General features: G+C 45.8%; 1 long non-coding RNA gene across 1 annotated transcript; it reads left to right on the plus strand.

The window, feature by feature from the left end:
- Positions 1-14,502: 14,502 nt before the first annotated feature.
- Positions 14,503-19,250, plus strand: LOC135907234 (uncharacterized). The gene is made up of 3 exons (XR_010565943.2): positions 14,503-15,725; positions 16,692-16,819; positions 18,875-19,250. It is a non-coding gene; the product is annotated as an uncharacterized lncRNA (long non-coding RNA).
- Positions 19,251-20,416: the final 1,166 nt, after the last annotated feature.

Below are 20,416 nucleotides of genomic sequence, written 5' to 3' on the forward strand. Positions count from 1 at the left end.
AGCACGGAGAAGCACAGCAAGCGGCAGCAGGCCGAGCGTGAGCCGACCGACCCCTATGGCCTCGTCAAACGCTGGGCAAGAGCTGTTTAAGACTGGCAAAAAGCTTTTCTTCAGACTAGGGAGAGCTTCACAAACGGCTGCGGGGTTGTTTTCCATTTGTCGAATTTTAAGTAGCGATGGAACGATTGCCGTGCGTTGCAATGTTCGCGATCGTTGCAATAGCCAAAGTCGTCGTGGGAGCCCTTCGAAGCCGCATGGTGCTGTTCCGCATTGGTGCTGCTCTTGTTGTCAATACGGAAAGCTAGCACCATTGTGTTGCCACTCACGCCACGAATTTGCATCTCCCTCACTTTTCTTTCCAGTTAGAGACTAGAGTGCTGAATTAGATATGAACTTTACGATCCCAGTGCAACACCCTGGCTATGAAAAACGCCGCATCGGAGAGGCCCCGTATTTATATATTGACAGAAAACCGAAAAGCGCTAGGAGGCATTTCGAAAGCATCGGCTCCAGCTTACAGCGAAGAGAGAATGCCAATAGGCATCAAAGCAGGGCAAGCACTCAGAAAGACCGCGTGGGCGGCTGAGACCGGCATGTCGCGGGCTTTCAACTCCTCGTTCGAATTACCGATGCCCATTGTGGTGAAGTGGAAACAAACCACAGATGCCAAAATGTGAGGGCAACGATACACACCTGCCTCTGCATTACTTATCTGTAGGTATTTCTCCACATATCATTTGTTGAGTTTGTTCTGCAATAAAGCGGGAAGAAATCTAGTTGAACAAGCCAAATAAGCTAACAAGCCAATACAAATGGAGCGCTCATCGAGGTTCAAAGATCACTCTTTTGTAGCTCGCGAAGTGCAAATGACTCTAGCTCACGAGCAGTCCATGCGGCATAAATTTTTTCCTCCTTTACGTGGTTTTCCTTTCACCATCTTGTTTGTTATCGTCGGCTATTTTCCGCTTCCTTTTTCCGCAGTTCAGCAAAGCTACGAAATAAAAAGAATCTAGATTCCGAAATAATTGCTAGGGAGAGCGAGCCAAGTTGCGATAAAAGCTCAAAATTAAATTTACGCCAGTGTGTGTGCGGCCCTTGCCATTGGCTCTGTTGGTCTGCTGACACACTTTTTAGTCTCGCGCTTTCATCCTGGGAAACGAAAGTGTGACTGAACAAAATTCGAAGTGGCGTCAAACAAAATGTGGCATAATCTTGACTTTGACTTTGTTATTCGTAACCCCGGCCGCGTCGTTCTTAGGAGAAGGCACCGGGTCCTTTCGTAACTGCTGCAGGGTAACGCGCAATTTATCGCTGTTGCGCAGTTGAAAGCGTATCGTTAATCGATAAGAGATGAATGCTTTATACCCGTCTTATGATACTTTTATTTATATAGGTGAATGAACGCTAGACGTTATTGCACTCTAACTCTGCATATGAATACTTCATATCTCTCTTTTTCTGTTACTGTGAACCCAAGCCCCTGTCTGTGAAAGTATACCTGTCATGATGAGATGAAATACAAAGAAAGAACAAAAGAAATAACAAAATAAACACAACGGAAACGCAGGAATAGGGTATGACATAGGGATTCTCTTATCACCTGCTCTAGCCGTGCTGTTAGGTATTTAGGAGGTCGTTAGGACCGACTTATCGCATATCTACGCTTTTCCGATAGCTCCGAACACTAAATAACGGATCCTTATTTCCCCAAAATGTGCTTCCCGGAGTTCACTCCTCATTATTTCTGTTAGCTCATACGGATGTGCCAAAGCCTCAGATTACCTAAAGCGACGTTATGCTAACGTCAGATTGCCGGAACCTTTCCTAACTCCGTTCAATGCAAAAAAAGAAGGCAGAAATTTTTGCCTCCGAGTTTCGTCATCAGTATTTTTACCTTTGTGTGTTCCTAGTTTTCTATGGTGAAGGGCAAAACGGGGAAAGCGTTGGACCTTTGCGCATATAGGTAGCTCCTCCACCATTCCAGTAAATGAGATCCGGTCCTCGTTCCTTTCTTTTTTTTTTCCCCTCTTCATCTCTCCTTTTATGATCGCGTTCTCACAGTGCCTGGCACGGGCAAATGTCTGAGCGGCGTAATAAAATAGGGTGGCTGCTGTGTGACGTGCGGGTACAAGGCGTTCGATTATCGATATGGTACGTGGGGACCCAATTCTCGGCAGGAAGGGTTTTGCTCCCCACGTCCTGTCGCATCCGGAAAACCTTTACAACAGTGAGGCGCATTTATTTGGAAATGGTTAGAGAGGTTGCTCCAAGGGGCGTCGCCTACTTCGAGCCAGTTAAGCTGCCACCGTTACAGGCTGTGACGCAATAAATATTGTGCACAAAAACACACGATGAAACTACAAGCAATACATAGAGACTACATATTACGCACTCGACGCACATCGAGTGGAAGAGTTGGCATAGCAGGAACGCCCGAGTCGTGGCATTAAAGTAGGCCCTTCTGGTGGTGACAACACTGCACACGCGCGATCAGCCTAACGAAAGCCGTCTCCGAAGCGTTCTCAGTTACAGCGTATATCGCAGTCTGGCTGTAACTCACTCCGAATATAATTCGTGAAAATTTAATTATTATTCATCAGCAGCCATTTTCAGCAGCCGTGAAGGCGACTTTCCTTTTATTGCGATAGCAATATTATGGACCCTCAAAGCAGATTTCTGCCGTCGCCGTCGTCGTGACATTTCGTATGAGCGAACACGTGTGAGGGTGAGCCGGTGAGGGCGGTTGAATCGTGCATGCGCGAACGAGGAACGCGGCCCGGATGCGTGCCCTCTCGTGTGGTGCGCGAGGCAGGGGGGTGAGGCGAGGGAGGACGGATGTTCTCAGGCTGCTACGGTGCCTCGTTGTCCTCCTCGACCGCCGCTCCGTACAGAGTGGAGACAACCGCGCCGTCTACCACGGCGTCGGCCACGCGAATCGCGGGCGCCGTAGTAGGCGCTTTGGCGGACGCCGTAGGAACGCGTTGTCGGCGCTCGTGCGTCTTGAAAGCAATCTGCGACGTGGCTAAAGCGCGCGCCCACGCAGGCCTCATCTTCAAAGCGATCTGCGATGTTTGCAGAGTATGTGTAGTGCCGGTAGTTTCGTATGCGCTGTACTGTCGACGTTTCGTACGCGTTGAAGCGACAGATGCACAGAGGTCAATTGGCTCGCGGCTGCTGCCGCGATTCCTAACTTCAGCGTTTTCCCAGATAGTTTCCCATGTCATCGATCGATGTGCGCTCATGTTTACCTGTGTGCGCGTGACACCATGCTGGTTAATTTAGTTAAAACACGTTGACCGGCTAGTTGGTTTAAATCCATGACAGAATGTCTAAGCGCGACCGAACGAGGACGTAGAAGGAAGCGGACACAGAAGGACAGCGCTGTCTCTGTGTGTCTGTTTCTTTTTACGCCCTCGTGTAGTCACGAGGGCGTATATCATTATCATATATATATATATATATATATATATATATATATATATATATATATATATATATATATATATATATATACAGTAAAAGCTCGTTAATTCGAACCGCAAGGGGAAGCCGCTTCAGTTCGAATTAACGAAAGTTCGAACTAACGAAAGTGAAGGAGAGCAACAGTACACTGCGATTTGGAAGCAGTAGGGCATGTCAGAAATTTGGCGAGTCAAAAAGTGATGGCGTGTGCCGCAGGCACACGCCATCTTCGAGTCGAAGCTCTGGGTCCGACGTGCCACACCACCGATGTCCAATGAAACGAACGTTAGCCGAGGCTTAACACCATCACAATGAATCGCGACAGCCGATGCCTCCTAAGCTGAAAACAGAGGTGCACAACCGATGAAGACTGCCGAGACAAAGACGCTGAACATATCAAGGTGGCGAAGGCCCTGATTCGTTGGTTCTTGATTGCAAGCACAGCTGCGACGCACTTGATTCGCTGTGTTTTGGCGCTTACCGTGCCATCTCCGCACAGCATTAGTAGCTGTACAAGATTTGCGAAGCCTCCGAGATTCGCAGCGGGTAAGAAGTCTCGGAGGTGACGTAGACCGGAGAGGCGGCAGCCGCCGCTGCCTTCTGGCTGACCCCGCGTCAGTTAGCTTTTTTTCCGATTTTGCCTTCTCTCGCCGTTCTCTCCGTTTCGGAGGCAATACTGCCTTGTGTGTAGGCAGTAGGCGCGTTTCTCTGGCCGTGTGCCAGGCGAGCGTAGTTCGAATTATCCGTGAGGGAACCTTCTCATGTTCGAATTAACGGACTTCTTTATACATAGACTTCTGTGGAGCTTGGCCGGACCAAATCGTACAGTTCGAATTATCCATAAATTCGAATTATTGAAGTTCGAATTAACGAGCTTTCACTGTATATATATATATATATATATATATATATATATATATATATATATATATATATGTCATATCATATCATATATCATTGTTAATTTAATAAGTAAGCGAATGTTTACAAGTTTATTCGCCCGATAAACCTACTATCCATACTTCGTACAGTAATCTACTGAATCAGTGCTTCGCTTTCCGGCGGAACTGCCGATTTTTTTTTTCTTCTTTATTTCGTTTTCGTCAGGTCTACCAACGCCCGCCGCAGCAGTGTAGTCAGCGCTCATGGTGATTCGCGCACCTGTGCAGTAAACAGGCAACAGCGCTGGCGCCGGAGTATGCTTAAATACTACGCAACGATATACCTGATGTGATTAATGTGATTTGTTCCGTCCAAATGGCCCTGCCTTCCTTCATCAGATATTGCTTCTAGTAAGGCTCTGGTCGTTTTTATTTCGGTTCATATAGCTTGTACTGCGTTTGCTATGAAACACTTCGTACGTAAGGCTTATGCTGGCATTATCATGTTCCGTCATCGGCCAATGTTACCACTTCGTTTAAACCTGCTTCAGTTTATTTTGAAAGTGGCATACCTTAACAACTCAAGGAATAATGAGAGGAACTATAAAAGCCTTGATTCATTGTTTATGCGTAAGAGAAATGGCTCACTCCGGACATTCTTTCTCACCCAGTAAGCCTGTAATTAGCGCAATATATATTAATTAGAGACGTGAAAGGAGACGCTTATCGTGAAGAAAAATGATGCGTTTGAATAATAAGAAAGGTACCAGAACAAAATCTGTATCGATCGAACACCCAAATCGCGAGTGTGTCCTTTTTAATTTCCTTCTTTTTTAATGAGCCTCACATGACGCTTAGCACCCACTTTCAGTTTGGGCCCACAGCATGAAAAAAATGAAGGCCTCATAATCCGGATATCACGATACTTTCGCTCGAATGAAGCCAGCAAGAAATAAATACATAGTAGCCAACATCTGCCGAAGAGAACCAACCTTGTAGCAACCGACCGTGCCACACTTTTTCTTCCTGCATACAAACGAACAAAATAACGTTTAAAATCTTTTCTGCTCTAACAGATGCAGAGTTGATTCGCAACTTCGAACGCCATAAACGCGAGAATAAAGCCCTCGTATTGAAGCAAGCAGCTCCATCACTCCGTGACGCAGAAAACCTTGCGTCGGCGTCCGGCGTCCAGCGGCAGACATCACTTCGGCAAAACGAATGTCTTACCAAATTCCGAACCACGCATACCCAACCACTCTTCTGCCATCAAAGTTGCGCGGGCCTTATCTTTCGTTCTTTGTAAAGTGATTCCTTGAAGTTTTGTAAACAGGAGTTCACAAACAAATGCAATCAAAGAAAAAAACATCAACAGCACATATCTTTTCTGTTAGCTCTACTTAGACTAAAATATTAAAAGTGCGAAACCGTAACAGGAGATCGACCTACGGAAGAGGCCGCATTTGTACCTGAAACCTTGCCTTCGTGCATAGCGTTCACCGCCAGCGTTTCCCGGTAAACGTTACGGTTACATAAGCTACAGTTACCGCGAAGCATGAAATGCCGATACGGGTGTTTGAATGCTATCGCGTTCCACTCTTAAGAGGAAGCTTTAGCTCGGTTGCTCCATTTAAATATATGTAAAATGAGAATTCAATTTTCTGAGCAACCATTGAGCTAAAATTGACGAGGTTTCTTGCATTCAAAAGGAATAGTTTAATTCTAGTACATATACTAGTTCTAATTCTAGTACATATAAAGCGTACAAGATTATTATGTTACACATGAGTCTAAAAAAATAGTAATATGGAAGTAGAGCTTTTGAAGAAGCCTTGTACACAACGTAACGAATTCACGTATGATGTAAATTGACATAAAATTTGTCCGCTTTGAATGTTCTAAATATGCCGTTTACTGCTCTTCATGTAGAGCTATTAATTTATAAACTTCGTGCTCCCATATTGTGCAATCTTTTGAAATTTTGAAAATATTTTTTATCAGAACGCAGGCTCAAAATCGGAATCACGCTACCAACAGTCTCTAGAATTTAATTTTCTCTCTGAAATGAAACAAATTTCATTAAAATCAGTGCAGGGGTTATCTCAGAAGAGCGTTTCTGCGTTTTACATGTATTTGAATGGGCCGCGTTTGAATAGGCCCGAGCTAAAGATTCCTTTTAAAGGGGCCGTGAACCACCCCTCGGGCTTGGTCAAGTAACATAGTCCGTGCGTAGCATACGCTGTTCTGAACATCTCAGCCAAGTTCTGCTGTCGTACGCGATCCGTGGAGCTCGTAAGCGGAGTGCGAAGTCACCTTTCTCTCAAACGCTGTCGTTTCAAAAACCTCATGATCCTCGCTCTTTTCTCTGTGCTTTATTTCGTCGTAAAGCACACTCCAATACGCGGCTGCTATTAGCCGCTGCGCTCGGCTACACGGCGGACGCCGCGAGGTGCTGCCACGAGTCCAGTGGCTAAAGTGGCTAAGCGCACTGCGGCTTTCTGAGGAGAGCCGCGTCTGGGTTACGTTTAGCGCAACATAGGCACCAAATCGGAAACTTGAACTGCGCGCCATGGTGACGTCTCTGCCGTAGCCTTCGCAGTGCAAGGCCGATATTGGAGGAGGAAGGGGAGCACAAATGAGGCCGTGTTTGCTTGCCGATAACTCCGCTTGTGCTCACTGCATTGAAGTACTTTTTGCGGCAGAGTGGTTCTGAAATAGCCTATCTTCAATGCAAATGTCTTTCTCCACTTCAATAAAAATTGGTTCAGGGCCCTTTTAAGTGTCCTCCAAATTTTACTCACGAGCGCCGGTCATCGCCAGGTGCGTGTAAAAGATTGCAGGGTGTTTCACTTACCTTGAGGCAAATTTAAAAAAAAATATCCAAATGCGACGTAACTGGACAGAAGCAACGTACTGTTGCTTGCCGTCGCTTGGGCATAGCCAGATCGTTTTATTGCCATAGCAATTACAGGGACACTCATTTCTGCCATCGCCGTTGCCGTGAGGTTCCGTATGAGTGAAAGCTTGCGAGGGTGAGCCGGCGAACGCGGTTCGATCTCGCGAGCGCGAGCGGCCCGGATGCACGCACTCTCCTAGGTGGCGCGAGGCAGAGGGGTGAGGCGAAGGAGAAGGGGCGTTCTCCTCCGGCGGCTGCTACGGCACCTCGTTGTCCTGATCGCCCGCCGCTCCACACAGAGTGGAGACAACCGCGGCGTCTACTACGGCGTTCGTCACACGAATCGCGGACGATGATGATGACCCGCGCGGGCATCATCTTCAAAGCGATTTGCAATATTTACAGAGTGCGCGTAGTGCCGGTAGCTTCGTATACGCTGTGCTTTTGACGTTTCGTTCGCGCTGAAACCAGACATGCATGAAGGTAAATTCGCTTGCTGCTGCCGCGAATCCTCACTCCAGAATTTTCACGAAGAGTTTCCGCGCTCATCGGACGAGATGTGTTCATGTTTACCTGTGCTTACTTGTTCCCGCGTGACACCATGCTGGTTAATTTAGTTAAGACACGTTGATGGGCTAGTTGGTTTGAGTCCATGATAGAATATGTAAGCGTGACTGAAGAAGCAGACACAAAAACACACAGCTCTCTCTGTGTGTCTGTTTCTTTCTACGCCTTGGTTGAGTCACGCTTACATGCTCTATCATTTTTAATTTAGTTAGTAAGCGAATGTTTACAAGTTTATACACCCGGTAAATCTACTATCCTTACTTCGTACACCTATCTACTAATTTGTTATCGCAATCGGTGCTTTGCATTTTGGGCGGAACAGCGATTTTTTTTTACAATCTGCCTAATTACAGAATTAGTCCTAATTGATTGATCAACTTCATCAACATTATAATTTGGTTAAAAGTGTAAATGTGTCAGTTGTAGATCAACATGAAAAGCTCCCAGTACAATTTTCTGTAGATCAATACATGCTACGTAGAAATTTTTCTTCCTAGAGTGCAAGGAGCCCACGAATACACGCACCATTGCCGCACGACCGGCTGCTCGAGGCACTATGCGTGCATTCGCGGGGTTGTTCTCATGGCAGTGATTTCAACATCTCTAGATAGCTTCCACACTAGCCAGATAACCACCGGTGTTGGTAACCGTGCTGTTTACATGGACCTTCGTCGCAGGGTTGACGAGTAGCGTTCGGGACCACCCAGCAATTTTATCGCACTTGTACCTTCGAGACAGAAACGCTCCAATCAATTGCTGCTTCCAGACGATACGTGACATAATTCGGCACTTCAGCCAGTATAACGGCGGCGCAAATGTTACGCTCGTTTGCTTTCAGTCACTTCATCTTCGTTTGCTGTAAAAAGGAAGGAAAATGCAAACTAAAGTTGAAAGTGCAGTAAAGCGCACGAATATAGTAGCTAAGACGCCGCGAATGTGTATTTCCTTTCCATAAGGTACCATTGCCACTACCTTTCCCTCTTCCCAAGAGCTATGATTCATTGCCAGGACACCACTGGTTTCCTTTTTGCTTAATAAACATTTATAAACACAGCAACAACAACAGCACAGAGCAGATCGTCATAGAGGAAATCAGCTTGAGGGTAGAGGGTACAGTCATGCACGAAATACCAAAGACATTACAGAAAAAGGTCTTCTCCATCAACAATAACAAAAACAAATCTACCTTTCACAAGTTTTCATCGCCTTCACACACCAACATATTCCGTGTCGACACACACTCTTATTTGTTTTACCAGTTGGCTCGGCCACCTCCTTTGCCTCAGTTCACCTTCCATCCGCTCCCCGCCAAGCTCCCAGAAGCTGGCCTACGGCGCCACACACGCGCATTTAATGCTCCCGCGTAACTGCTCCTTTACCCGTGATCAGACCCAGGCAGCTCTCTGGAGGCTTTTTGGCAGTGGCCGCTCTGACGCCGCCCGTCGTCACCTGTGTCCGAATGCCAGTATACTCGCCGACGCAATTCGCGCGTCCCAAGGCTCGGCCTTGCGGATGTGGCACATGCTCGACAGATCGTTGCGGCTGTGCCCCGGAACTTGTGCCACCGCGCTCAAGACGCACCAGGAGACCAGATTTATTCTCGGTGCCGGAAAGCGTTGCCCGACGGACCACGTGCTCTGGGAGGTATGGTCACACACACTGATGCGAAAGCAGACGGCCACACCTTCTCCTCGTTTCTTGTTGCGTCATGCAACGCTACAAACACTTGGTATCTTAGAGTAACGGACTCTGCGATCATGTTCACACGGCTGCGGCAACCAAAACCTGGCTTTAAACACATGTTGGATAAAACCTACGCGCAGTCTAGCAGCCTCTCGCTCGGAGACATGCAGTCGATTCTGAAAATTTGACTCCAACTTTCAAGAGTCGCGGGGAATATAAGCAATTTTAGCGTCTTCTGAGTAGCTAGATTACCGCACCAGAGTGCAATGTGTTGGTGAAAGGCTTAGTCTGTAGCCTACAGCGGTAGTGGATTGAGCAGCGCACGGTATACGAGCACTGAGCATGGCACGCAGCGAAAGTAGAATGGCAGTTCGTGTGGCAAGCAGGGGAAGACGGCAGACGCCCTCTTCTATCATCATCATCGTCGTCGTCGTCGTCGTCATCGTTCGGACTGGTGTTTATTAGAGAGGGGAAATATGGGCAGCCATCGGCGACGGTATCGGTTATTTACAATGCATACGGTTCAAGAGGAGGCACCGGTCAAATGAGAATCGAGTGCGCAGCACGAACGAAGGCGGAAAGGCCGTGCACTCACATAATCCATTCCGTACAAACGAAAAGGTCGAACAATCCGAACTGTTTTTTTTTTCCACTGCAAACTCACTGCAAAATAGTTCAGGTGTGTCGGCTCCATTCATACCGTTACAAATTACAGACATCGCGTCGCGATAAGTTTGTTTCCTTACTCGTAGCAGTATTAATCCACGTTCATGTATAGTGGCAGAGGCGGTAGCTGTGGTACTTGAGTAGACAGCGCCCAATACGAAGCTCTACTTGCGCATATCCGCGCACATCAGTTCGTTCCAATTCGTAAAATCACTAGCTGCCTATCACTCCACAGCTTTTCGCTTGCATATGTACATACCCTTCGTCGTCGCTACTACCGTGGCTGCGTGCTGCGACGCCCTTGTGCCTCTTAGCGCCCTAAGTGGGGACACGCTCGTTAGCATAATTGGTCCGTTGGGACCGTTCACTGCCTCGAACGACAACGATGACCACGCTGTGCCTGGAACGGACGCGAGCTGCTTCTGCCAGGGCCAAGACTGCAGCACGACGCATTCAGGTGTGCGCGCACGTCTGTGTGTTTGTGTGTACGTTATGCGTCGCAAAGAGCGCGCCATATGCTGGGCTCTTGTTGACGTTATGTCGTGCTGTGCATTAAGACAAGTGCCTCCGGTGCGCTGTGACCGCCTTAGAAACTCCCGTTTAGGGGAAGCTGCGCGAAATCGTTCCTTCCTCCATATTTAGTTTTATGCTCGCATTTTTTTTTTCATTCTGTACTGCACCGGCTCTGTTTTTTACTCTTTCTTTTTCCTTCAACGCAAAAACGCGTATGTGCAAACGACTGCATATAGCTGATATATTTGCGACCAGAACAGGCTCACTACCAAGGTCCGTTCTCTACATTTAAGCCCCCAACAAATCGCAGCCAACACTTAACCACGATTGGGTGCGCCATATAAGAAAGCTGAGGAGTCTGGGTCCACTAAACGCGTTCACAAAGCTTCCTGCGACTTCGACAACAGTGGCACACTGAGCGCGCTGCCAAAACTAAGGCAAGAGAGACTGAAAAGGCACAAATAAGAGATTACTGAAATATAGTCACAGGCTCAAGAGAGTCTAAGAACAGAGGTAACATTTCCCAAAACGATTGAGCACATAAGCGAGGGACTTCAACAACAGTGGCACTCTGAGTACGCTGTCAAACCTCTGGCAAGAGAGACAAGAAAGGCGTAAAGAATAAATTATTAAAGGATGATGATGATGATGATGATGATCATGATCATGATGAAAAACTTTATCCCTCATTAAAGGGAAGGGGACAACGGAAGAGAGGGTGGAGGAGGAACTACTTGAAGTAGGCCTCCCTCATCCTCTCAGCCCACTCCAGGATGGCCTCCTGAAGGTCGGGCCTCGAGCTACACAAGGCAGCCTCCCACTGTTCCTCCCTAGTTAATAATTGCTTGAGGAAAGGGGGAAAGTGGTGCTTATGGCACGCTCACATGATGTGGTTTAAGTATGCTTTGGGAGAGATGCAGAATTTGCAAGAGGATGAAAGGTAAATGGAGGGATGAATGCAGTGGAGGAGGTAAGTGCAGGGAAAAGTGCGTGTTTTCAGCTGTCGCCACAGAACTTCACACCTGCGCGGGGATCTGCCCATGAGTGGGGGAAAAATTAAATGCTCTAATCGGTAAGGTGTGCAGATGTCACAGGCTCAAGAGAGTCTAAAACCAGAGGGGACATTTGACCAGCATTTCGGCGTGCAACCTGTGCGGGTACGACGATACGATAGAACACCTTCATTGCCATTGCCCATCATTCGACGCGCAACGATATGCTCTGCAGGCTAGACTCATCCAACTGGATAATAGAGTGCTCTCAGAGGAAAATATCCCGTGGTCATGGCCTATGGATGCTTTCATCCGCAAGGCCCCAAGTCCTTCTGCATTTGTTGAAGGCGACTGGAGTGTATGAACGCTTGTGACAGCGGACATTAATCGGTGAATGTGTTCACAATGACTGACTATTTATTATTTTTCTTCTATTTTCCTCTTCTCGTACACCCTCCAAAATTATAGGGTATAGCAAACCGGGCACGTCCTTAGTTCGGCTCCCTACCTTCCTTTTCCCTTTCTCCGTCACTGTCTCTGTGAATTATCGTGACTTTGCGGGAGCACACCATAGCGGTATGCCGAAGAAGTGAAGCCACGATAGCAAAATGCAGAGCTCAGCGACTGCGTACTAATCAGTCAATGCTAAGTAAGTTAAAGATGGTTTGAGAACAAGCACTTGAAGAGAAAACCACGAAAAATGAGACGAAAATGACCATACACACTAAACATTTTTACACTCTTATGGGTGTTAATAGGGGTGCTTTCGGCATTTACACCCATGCCCACACCCTTCTAGCACCCTTTTCGGCCAAAGCACCCTATCACAAGGGTGGATACCACACATAAGGTGTGACTTTGCTCAAAGAAGGGTGTTAAATCGACGCCTGAAGGGTGTTGAACGTATTGATGCATAAATCTGAGTAACGTGTACACGTCCACGCATTGAGCAATGTGTGTATGTATTGCATTTTTAATGCGAAAGCGTTTCATGGCCTTTCAGGTAGGAAAGGTGGCGTTCTCCGCAACAACAATCCATACGGGACCCTGCTCATGCCAATCTTGTCATTTCCCTTGAAAGCATTCAGAAAGCATTCAGAACCGCGCCGCCCGTTTTATTATCTCAAATTATTCACTTCATTCTAGCGTCACGTCCATGAAAAGAACACTAGGTGAACCTGACCTTTGGTTACGTCGAAAATACTTTCGTCTCTGTCTTTTTCATAAAATATGCTAATTTAACCCTTCTCGTAAAGAAAATCTTTTCACCACACGAAGTTCTCGTCTCGCATCGACCATCAACACAAAATTGATGTTCCATACTTCCTTTTTGCTAAGAACAGCCACTGAATGCAACCGCCTTCCCGCCTCCACAGTCTCAATTTGTGACAACACTAATTCAAGGTCGCCGTTCAAATTATCTTATGGTTTGATGTTCTATTTTTGCGCTGCATTGCAATTATTGCATATTTTCACCACTTCTTTCTGTTGTGCCTACTAGGCCTTGAATGTATATAATAAATAAATAAAATGTGAAGTCATCACCGTCTTGTATGACGTCAGTAGTGATACAGAAGGTAGTAAATACAACAACGTTAAGTATGAGCAATTATGGGTAAATAATGTGAAACAATGTGAATAAGGGTGGAATAAATTGCATTAAGGTTCGTACAAACTATAGCACGGTGGATTACGGGAGATTAAGGTAGAATTGTGAAGAACACGTGACAATGTATGAACTAACGTATCATGGTCACGTGACAATTGCAAGTGTAGATGCGTGAAGCGATTAAGTTTTCCCATTCCTGAATGACTGTCGATATTTCTTCAAGGATTCTGATGTTACTGGCATGACGGCCACTCCAAAAATGTATCATCCAGAAAAAGAACGCCCTTTCACTTACAATTCCATTATCATTAATTTTCGTGCTCACAGGAATATTAACATGCAATTAAACACTTCTAGAAAAACTGCAGTAGCAGAGCGAAAACACGAGAGCAACTTGCGCAATTCTGCACTACTATTTCGGTGCCCTTAATAGCCCAACAAAAAGTGGTGAAATGGAAGAAGCTGTTTGGATACATTGCTGAACAAACAGGGACGTGCTGTTCGACGAGCCTCTGCTGTACAATGGAATCAACGTACAATTTGCATGGTGAATCCATAAAGAAGACTTATAGAGGCGAGATCACGTTGGAAGTTCTCAAACCCAAATTTTCACGTACCTTGCCTAATTCATTCATAGGTGTACTAAGCTACTGATCTGCTTTCTAAGTGCTTTCTAAGTCCTCAAATACAGCTTGTAAGGCTGAGCCTATATATTAAGGGCTGGTGTCGTCAAACCTGTAATTTCTTATCCAGAGCATACGCACTTGCAAACGCAGTCTTCAGTCTCCTTATGAATGTTTACGCGTCGCTGTCGCACGACCAAGATGTGAGCGTCTTTATCGAGCCATGATATCGCTGAAACTACACTGTGACCTCGCAAAGTTGCTTCGTTCGGACGCAGCGAATAATCTAATCGCACCAGCAGAAGAGCGCCGATCGTCTCGCTCACGGTCCCGATTTGTGTACTGTACCCTCAGTGATGCAGCACAGACTGCGCCCCCCACCCCAAAATAAAATGCCCGGCACGAAACGTAGTAGCAACTACCCGCCTCACCGCTCTAGTTAGAGACCACAACGAAGCAGCAGCAAACAGGCGGCCATGCGAGCAAGCAAACCTGTCAAAATAAACGCCCCATGCCCAATGAAAAGCGACCGGAAGTGACGGCCGATGCTGTACCATCACTTCGGCGCGCGGCAGGACGGGAAGGCGGAAGCTGCGCCATCATGCTCGTTTTCGCGTGCGTTCGCGTCGCGCGCTGTGCGAAGTAATTTTAAACGTGTGATTAGTTTTGCGCGCGGGGTGGAAAAAGATGTGGCCCATGCTTTGTGTATTACTCGTGCCCCACTTCAAAGCAAAGCGTTCGTACGCACTGGAAGATGGATCCACGAAGGCTGAAACGAGAAGTTGCAACGTGCCCGGTCGGTAGTACTGGCATGATGGAAACTTTCAGGCAAGTGCCCCTTTATTTGGTATTTGTTTTGTTCGCTTTAGAAATATCTCACTGTGATCTCGTAGCATAATTCATAATTCGCTAATGTAAGAGCAAGCGCAGCTGCACTCCTACTGGGGCAAGTTAACTACCTCGATCGCGTCCCGTGTGACTAATGTTTGTCAAATCTACATCGGGCGTGGTGCGCCTGCATAGTTACGCTTTGTTTCTCAGCGCTTGAACGTTCATTGATGTGATTCTCTTGTGCGTTCAGCGCGGCTGCTTGTAATACGGTCGTTCGCACTTCAGTTAAATGTGGTCGACCACTTTTGCGTCGCGTAGAAAAAGGACTGGCTTAGCCACCTTTCGAAGGAACCGGGGCGGTAATGGTTCTCCCTGATGCGGTCGCGTGCTGCTGTTGCTGCTTGCCGGACGTCTTCAGCATTTCGGCTCGCTTTGTCTGCGTGTGCGCGTGCTCGCGCTCGGCTTGATTTGTGTGTGCGCTCAGCTCAGCTCGCTTTGTGTGTGTGTGTGTGTGTGTGTGTGCGTGCCTGCGCTCGGCTGGCTGTGTGTGTGTGTGTGTGTGTGTGTGTGTGTGTGTGCGTGCGTGCGTGCGTGCGCGCGCGCGCGTGCGTTCAGTACATGCCGGTTTGTATGGGCCGGCGTGTTTGCGCGTGTCTAGTGCGTACGTGTTTTGTGAGTGTGTTGTCTGTGGGTCGCTGTGTGTGCGTACACGTGTTAGCGTGCCTGCATGCATGTATGTGTGCTTGTTTGTGTTCATCAATGTGCGCGTGCGCGCTTTTGTGTCTGCGCTTTGAGAGTGCGTATACTTGTGTGTGCGTGTGGGTGCGTTTTGTGTGCGTGCGTATGTATTGCATGAGGCCGGTAGAGTTTTACTCGCAATAAAACTCTTCCGATTTGGTGCAGCGAGTGTTCCCGCCTGAAAGCCGAGTTTGGTTTCAAGCCACCCTGGACAACTGCTGTATGAGGCGCCGTTTCTCGGGAGGACCAGTGGGAAGGCGCCAAGTATACGCTTCGTCCTTTTTCCTCCCATGCCCTGATGAATCGATATCCTTGTTTTTTATTGTGAAAGGAACGTTACATCCAGAGCATAAATAAATGATTAAGAAATCTGGTAGTGTGTTTCGCCATTACGATAATTCCGATCTTAAAGACGTGGATTTCCCAATAGCCCACATTTCTTTTGATGCAGACAACCGCTGAAATTGTTAGCGGCAGGTTATTCGAGACGTTCTACGTATATAGCAATTGTCTTCAGGAGCTTTAATGAATTTTGAAAATTTGAAGTGTTGTGCTTTAGAGGTATCATATACAAGCTTTAGGTCTCCGGGTAATTTGCATGCCCTTCGAGAGCTGTCGCCTATAGCCCTATTGAAATTCGTAACTACAGTTTGGAGCACTGGGGAAGCTAGAAGGCTTGTCCTGGCTCTCGAGAAAGTGTTTAAGCTGGAGGTGTAGGTTGAGGAGTTTGGGGTTGGTAACACAAAGGATTTTTTATGCCTTAGCAGTAGGAGTGACACAGGATTAAAAAAAATGTATGTGTGTCAAGCACAGGAAGCTGCTCATGTGGTAGAAGCATGTGTGTGTGCGTGTGTGTGTGCGCCCATGCATGCGTGCGTGTGTGTGAATTCTCTCCTCAAAAGGGAGTATGTGTGTAAGTGAGCTATTTCATTGCTGGTCTGTTTGCCAAGAATTGGCAAGAAAACACAATAATCAATTTAACGTGAAATAATAAATTTCAAAGCATACTGGCGTACTGGCGACAGCAGCATACAAGCATGTAGCTGTGTGACAATCTTAATGCATGACTGCAACATCTGGAAGGAGGCTTGCTTCTTCTTCAGTAAGCAGCACAAAGTCCATATTCTTGGCTTTTCTTGTGCAAACCAAAACGAGGCTCATTGCCAATGATCTTGTCTTTTGCTCTAATAGCATTTGTTTAACTTGTACTTAGAGCGTCGTTTCTCGCAGGTCATGCAGATGGTAGCAGCAATTTCACAATGTCCAGCCTTGGCGCCCCCCATCAAGAGCAAGCCACTTGCGTTCGCCTTCAGACAGATGGTTAATGTCTTCTTGAAAGCGGTTGAGAAGACAACATTGTAAGTAGATATAGTTGTGTAGGTAAAATAATAAGTCAAGTTATAATTTAAAACTCAGGCTCCTTGGCCGCCTAAGCTTGATATGATGTGCAGTTGTCTGTGGTTCTAAATATTGCCGATGGTACAGTGCATACTGCAGGTATGACTGCTGATCCAAAGTATACATTTGCATTTTCTTGATGGTCTTTCATAATGAGGATTTTCTTTGTGCAAGAATATTCACAGAATGCCGGGGCATTGTAGCATCATATTCTTTATCGTGCATTCACTGCTAATTTCGTATGACCTTCCCGCTACCAATTTATTTGCAGGAGAGGAATATTTGTTTACTCTCTGCAATGAGCTTGTTATTTGCTCATTGCATTACACTCTTCTACCTTTAATTTATTCCCATATAATTATCAAAACTTTAAAATTTCAGCTGTTTTTATTTTGAATACAATATCAAAATCAAAATGCACCGGATTGCAATCTAGACTTCAAGGGATTTGAAGAAATAACAAGAAACCAGGACCTCTCGGGAGCGTTAAAAGAATGTTTCCGCAGGTAATGTGCCTAATTGTACTGAGCTAGCTGCTCACGAAAATTGCAAGCATATTTCATTTCACATAGTTTTGCAGGATATAGCAGGCCTATCATAGTCTCTGAGCACAACCTTACCTCATTTGCATCATGAAAATGTCTCATACTTAATTTGGGAAAAGTTTTGAAAAATGAATGTATCATAATTTTGAAACTACACAAAGTATTCGTTGAGGCTAGACAGTTTTCAAACAACTTGACCATGTTGAACTTAGCCATTACAGGACGGAAAAAAAAAACATGCACAGGAGCACTCATTCAATGAAATGTGAGGCTTGTGGTTATTTTCCACATGCAAAATGTACTTTTAAGCGAGAGAGGGCAGGTAGCCAATTTACAACCATTGTGACTCATGCGGGTAGTAGCAACACAGGATGAGAAATGGTTGTGTCTCTGAGGTTCATTGAATATGTGAAAACTCATATACAGTACCCCCCCCCCCCTATGAGGGGTAACCGTGCAATATGTTTTGGGCAAGAGAGACGATTGTTCTAGGAGACAAGAAATTTCAGGCTCTAGTTGAGAGGCTACAGAAAGACGGACCATGTAAATAGTCACAGATTAACATAAACTGCATCAGAGTGGCATCACAGTTTAGAGCATGAAGTGGGAGCATGAGGAAGGATCATAAGTTTAAATAAGGGAATACTACTTGTCAGTGCATTGCCAAGCTAACCCATTGAAAGAAGGGGGCGTGCTCTAAGAAAAATAGTTGACAACACATGCTAAATTTTCGAGGAAAGTATGCCAAAATGCCCATTCTTACTAAATTACTAAATAAGAAATACAGGATAAATTTTAGGATGCAGAAAGTGTCTAATAAACTGCATTGGAGAGTTGGATATTGTTGGGCTGGATGCATGTATTGCAGAGCAAATGAGAATGCCAGTGGGGATTCCATCAATTTCATTTTGTGTGCACTCTCTGTAAAACAGTTCTCTTTGTCTCCTAGTGTAATAATGTTGTGTAAAAACAGTCATTTTTAATGCCTTGTGCATTTCACTCTTAATGTGCCATATCCCGTAAGCTTCTCACCTGGAGTACTTATAAAGTGTAATGCAGATATATTGCAGATTTCATAATGTCAATTTTGTATTAAGGTCACATACACACTCTTGGGCAAATGTCTGTTGTTGAGAGATGTCATTGGTAGTCTTTAAACTTTATTCACTCTTATTTTCTACGGTGAAAAGGCTACTGTAAATTTATGTTTTTGCTGCTGTATGTGCCTTGTGTTCACAATGACAGTGGTTTAGCATTCACAGTAACATGCAATTCCTTAATTTGCAAAATAGAAACTTCTCCTACTTTTCACTTGTCTTACCCAGTTGTCTGAGTGGTGCATTCTGCCCAGTCACATTAATTAAGTTTATTACTTTGAGGAGCTTGTTGCTTTATCAAATTTTCCGCAAAGTACATGTGTAATTGCACGGACTGAATTCTCATGATTCTCTTCTTATTTTGCTAATGCAGGATGCAAGATTCCAGCAATGCCATGCGCTGCATTTATGGGTCAAGATGCTCAGAGAATGGAGTCCCTGCACCTCGTGATTAACCGTGAACATTTCTTTTTCTTTTGGAAAGCTAAAGGCCATTTGCTGCATCACTTGCATTTTTGCAGCTCAGATGTGTACTATATTTTTCTAATTTTGAATGAATATTGGCTGTTCAGTATAAAAAATGACGTACAGCGTGAAGGACAAGGACTGCGAGAGACACACTCCACTGACTTTCAACAATATTTTGTTGCGTTGCCACATCGTGTGTGTATACACAGAGGGGTCATGCGCAGAAAATGAAAGCCAGTCACAAGGGGTGTTCCAACAGCAAGTCATTGTAAAAAGAACATGGTCACTTGAAAAAAAAAAAACATCACAATTTCTATCTGTTTAGATACAAAATTTTACTAGGGGTCAGCGTGATAGAGGGGGCACTAACGCACACACTACCCAGTTTTCTGGTGAAATCAGCTTCAATAATTTACCGGGTGAGCTGTGTCTCGCTAAAACTTCCATATCTTAAAGAGGGGCATGCAGCCGCAGTCCTGGCAATGAATGACCAAGTGGCCTTGAACAGTGTTATTGACGTTGTTATAGTGCTCTCTTAAACGATCATTTAGGCACCTGCCTATCTGTCAAATATATTTACTGCCTCAAAATGGGAATTTGGGAAACCACATTCGTTGCACACATCGCAAAACGTTTTCTGTGCCCGGCAGAGCAACAACTCTGACGTGATTTAGGCGCGTTTACACACTTACAGAGCCTTGCCAGCTTTTCCGGGGCTGAGAAAAGGACTGATTTCTGCAGGTTCCCTAATCTTTTTTAGCCTATGGGAGACATCATGAACATACGGTAGCACTGCAAACCTGTGTCTTTCAACCGGCTGGTTCCTTGACCGAGCGCGCTCATCATGTTTTGTGCACTTCAGAAGCTGTTCCGCTATGGCTGAAATTAAGGCCAAAGGGTAGCCAACCCAAGAAAGGCAATCAGCCTGTGCAGCAACGCTATGTTGCATCTCGTGTGAGCAAGATTTTTTGAGGCTGTTAAGGAGGCAAAGCTTTACAATATCTCATTTGACTTTGTTGGACAGACAGGCAGGCGCCTAAACAATCATTTAGGAGAGCACGATAACAACGTCCATAACACTGTTCAAGGCCACTTCGGCATCCATTGCTGGGACTGCGGCTGCGTGTCCCTCTTTGAAGGTACGGAAGCTTTAGCGAGACACAGGTCATCCGGGAAACTATAGAAGCAGATTTCACTAGAAAACTGGTTAGTGTGTGCGTTAGTGACCCCTCTATCGTGCTGACCCCTAGTGAAGTCTTGTGTCTCAACAGATAGAAATTCTAATGTTTATTTTTTTCAAAGGACGATGGTCTCAGTACAGTCACTTGCTGTTAGACGCCCCTTGTGACTCATATTCTGCACATGCCCGCTTTTGTACAAATACACATGATGTGGCAATGTAATTAAGTATTGTTGAAAGTCAGCGCAGTCTGTCATCTCTCGAAGT

This window comes from Dermacentor albipictus, chromosome 1, assembly GCF_038994185.2.
Source record: "Dermacentor albipictus isolate Rhodes 1998 colony chromosome 1, USDA_Dalb.pri_finalv2, whole genome shotgun sequence".
NCBI classification, from domain to species: Eukaryota; Metazoa; Arthropoda; class Arachnida; order Ixodida; family Ixodidae; genus Dermacentor; species Dermacentor albipictus.